The sequence below is a fragment of the Rhinolophus hipposideros genome, assembly GCF_964194185.1.
Source record: "Rhinolophus hipposideros genome assembly, chromosome: 5".
NCBI lineage: Eukaryota > Metazoa > Chordata > Mammalia > Chiroptera > Rhinolophidae > Rhinolophus > Rhinolophus hipposideros.
Window position 1 is genome coordinate 29,648,848 of NC_138051.1, and position 4,148 is coordinate 29,652,995.

General features: G+C 37.8%; 1 gene segment (V, D, J or C); it reads right to left on the reverse strand.

Annotated features, from left to right (window-relative positions):
* Positions 1–552: 552 nt before the first annotated feature.
* Positions 553–2,402, reverse strand: LOC308498378 (T cell receptor alpha variable 22-like). The segment is given in 3 exons: positions 2,248–2,402; positions 1,889–2,058; positions 553–1,182 (listed from the first exon to the last, which is right to left on the reverse strand).
* Between the last annotated feature and the right edge of the window lie 1,746 nt (positions 2,403–4,148).

Consider the following 4,148-nt stretch of genomic DNA (forward strand, 5'->3'; position numbering starts at 1 on the left):
GAACAAAGAAATGACACCACATGGAATCCACAGGAATAAATGAAGAGAACCAGAAATGGTACATAAGAAGGTTAATACAACAAATGCCATAAATACATACTTGTTTTCATATTTCTCTCTCATCTTCTTAAAAGACATGAAGTTATAAAGATATAAAGTAATATTATAACAATAAATTGGTGGTTTATAACATATATAGATGTAATATAAATAAGAATTATAGCACACAAAAAATGAAGAGGAAATAGAACTCCATAAGAGTAACTTTTCCATGTGTCACAGCAAATAAGTTAGTAAAATTTTAATACTAATAAGTTAAGATACATATCATAATCCCTAAAGTAACCACTAAGAAAATAACTGAGAAATATAGTGAAAAATAATGAAAAGAATTAAAATATTACACTAAAAAATACTCACTTGATGCTAAAGGAAGCAGTAAAGTAAGAACAAAGGAACAAAAAAGACATGGGACATATAGAAAACAAATCTAAAATGACAGACATAAATCCAACTATATCAATAATAACATTAAATGTAAATGGATTAAACAATTCAATCAAAAAGCAGTGATTATCAAACTGTTTTAAAAACTGATCTGTAATTATATACTATCTACAGAACACACACTTTCAATTCAAACTTAAAAATTGGTGAAAACTAAAAGGATGGGAAAAGATATCATGCAAACAGCAAACATGAGAGAGCTGGATCTGCTATAATATTATTAGAATTTAGACCGAATAATGTTACTAGAGATAAGGAAGGATTTATGATGATAAAAGTCCAACCCATCAGAAAGATATAACAGTTATAAACATATATGTCCCTAACATGAGAGATAATTATTTAGGTAATTATAAAACACAGTGTAATTACATATTTACTCTCCTTTCATCTCTTAATTGAATTAAAGAGCAATTATATAAAATGATTTTACATGCATTTTGCTAAATACATGACAAAAATGGACAGAATTGAAGGGAGAAATAGATATTTCAACAATAGTTGGAGACTTCAATATCTCACTTTCAATAATAGAACAAGTAGGCAGAATATCAACAAGGAAACAGAAATTTGAACCTTATAAACCAAGTAGACCTAACAGACATCCATCCTATAGCAACAGGATACGCATTCTTCTCAAGCCTGGAGGGAACATTCTCCAGGATAGACCATATCCTAGGATATAAAACAGACTTTGAGAACACCAATGGGACATAGCTGAATGGAATACACATTTTAAAGTTTTTCCAGAGATTTGTCAATATATAAACATTCAGCAATTTTTCTTTGTTTGCTGTGCTGCTCTAGTACTATGGGATATAAGTACCTGCATTTGTCTTGGGACATATTGTGGTGAGGCTGACCTGAACATCCTGGAGACAGCCACTAAGCTGGATGATTGTGTAATAACATCTTTATTGGAGTAATTTTTCTGTTCTTTTTATTCCTTTCACATTTTACTCTTTTGGGGTCCAGCATACTGTGGCTTAAATATTTATATTAATTCTGTCCTCTTATCAGTTACTCTGCTCCTTCCAAGTGAGACATTTATAGTGCAGGAAGAGGAAAAGACTGAGAAGGAAAGATAAAGACCAAAGTCTCCAACCTGTAAGGCCCAAAAGTATCTGTGGTTAAAACCCTACCAATGGGGGTTAGGAATATTAAGCTGTGTAAAGGCTGTGTGGTGATTTTGTGATGTGATTGTGTTTGGAGGAGGAGCTGAGCCCAGCTGAGGGTTTGTGTACAGGCTGCAGGTGCCTGGGGAACACTGTGGCTCCACAGCACAGAAATAAACGCCTGAGTCTGTGGTCTGCGAAGAGGAAATATGCAATGAGCTGTTGCGTTCTCTAGGATCTGTCATAGCGGTTAATCTTCCATTCACCTTTGTCCCTGAAGGAATGTAAAACAGGTTGATGAGACCGCCCCCAGGATTTTGGCGAAACCACTGCACATTGTTCACAGAGGTGGAAAATTTGCACCGCAGCATAGAACTGGCTCCCTCCTGGAGACTCAGGGCTGTGGGACTCTGCTCCACCTGCACCCCTCTCACACCTGATGAGAGACGGAGAAACAGTCACAGGCGATGGTCACTCTCACACCCACAAAACCCAGAAAAGGCCCTCATAAATTAGGAAAAGGGTAGAAAGTCTGCAAGATTCATCAGCGACATTTCCTCCCTTTCTCCTTCCCTCCCTCAATAATACTCCTTTCAGATGCCCATCTGAGACAGCCCCAACTTACAGCAAATCTGGGTGCACAAAAGCGCCAGCACAGTGCCCAACAGCCTCTTCATGATGCTTCGCTTTGCTGCTCGGGACATTTTCACCCTCAGGTATATTTAACTATACCCTGCGGTAGTGAGTGGCACGACAGGGCTCTGGAACTGTTACTGCTCCTGCGACCAATCAGTCTCACCCGACAAACCCTGCCTGGCTGTGACAGGAAGCCCCAGCCCCCAGCCTCTCCCCGAAAGAGAATGTGCTGGAGAGCGGTGAGAGAGAGAGAGGGGAAACAAAGATCCTTATTCTATTACTTGAGGGACACTGTCTGATAATCCTGGATGTACTACAGTGTGAGAAGGAAAGGGCGGGGCCTCCTCCCTGATCTATGCTAATTACAGTCTGGGGAGGATCATACAAAGAACATCCAGTTTTTAATCCAAATAACTTTGTTAGTTACAAAAGGATCTTTACTAACCCATGAATTAATTCTATGAGAGTCATTCCAGTCATACAAAGTAATAAGAACAAAAATGTTATGTATTATCTACTTAATGAATTCCTATTATTGGAATATATAAAATATATGGATTGGGACTTTCCTGGAATAACCAAGACTTGTGGGAAATATTGTTATAAGAAATGAACCTAATAAGATTGTAAATTGTGAGAAGAAAATTAGGATCAACTTACACATTGCTTTTATGTATTTTCCTAGCTGCTGTATAATGTTTTGTTTTTCTAATTCTTATCTGTAAAATCGTCCTGTGGTTCAGGCTTGCAGTTCAGTCAACCTGTTTTCTAATACGTCTGTCTTCCTCTTTTCCTCCCACTGTCCCTTCTCATTACATTTCTACTTCCATATTCTCCTTTTCCCCCCTTACTTTCTCTCTCTTTCCTCATTTTGGTTTTCTAGTTACAGGAAAGAAACAGAAAGAATATTAAAGAAAAGGTGGCATTCAATAATTTGGAAATAATTTTGAAAGTGTGAAATGGACGTTCATATTTCTCTTGATATCTATAAATTTTAGGCAATAAATATTTAGCAAATTCTGAAATGTATACTTTAGAATTCTCCATCTTCCTTTTTGCTTCATATGACTCTGTTTGATCCAGGAGTCTTTTCTCATAGATAATGATAATGACATAGATCAAGATAATGATAACAATGTAAATATAGATACATGCATCACAGCTATCAACTGCTAGTACTTGAATCGAGGCATAAGGCAACGCTATTAATAGAAAAGGATATTCAGCAAGAAGCATGTTTCTTATGTGCTGATAATGATTCCATTTTTCTTCACACACAATTTTTTTACCTCTTTACTCTTACTGGTCCTCATTTGCACACTCATAGAATTTCGCAAATCTTTCAATGACTGTTTATAACTAGGTGCCTCACAGTAGTCCTTGGTTTAAGACAAGCCCAATTGACTAACACTTTGGCTCAGCCTAGAAAGCCCAGCCTGCCTTTCTAGGGCTCTACCTGTGAACTGACTTGAAGCTCCAAAAGTGTCCACAAGGACAGAGATTACAATGGATAGGACAATGCGACCTCACAGTGCCTTTTTTATGGCACATTAGAGCTGATTGTCCGGCTAAGGTCTTATTTTCCGGGAAACACGGTAGGATGCTGTATTCTCTGTATTGTTTGCCTTCGTAGAACATGCCAGGTTCCTGGAAATAACCGAGGCTGAGAACCAGAGTCTTTTCAGCTGGAATGTCTCTGGAAGTTTGTGTTCAGCTCCCCTACAGTGTCAGTCATTGCATCACTCACAACACAGAAGTACTCAGCCAAGTCACTCCAATGAGCTGAAGGTTTCCTGAGGTGGAAGATTTCATTCTTTCTAAATTCAGCCTCAAATCCTCTGGCCTGAAACAAGACGATTTCCAGACGTGTACGTCAGGAGAAGCTGGAGT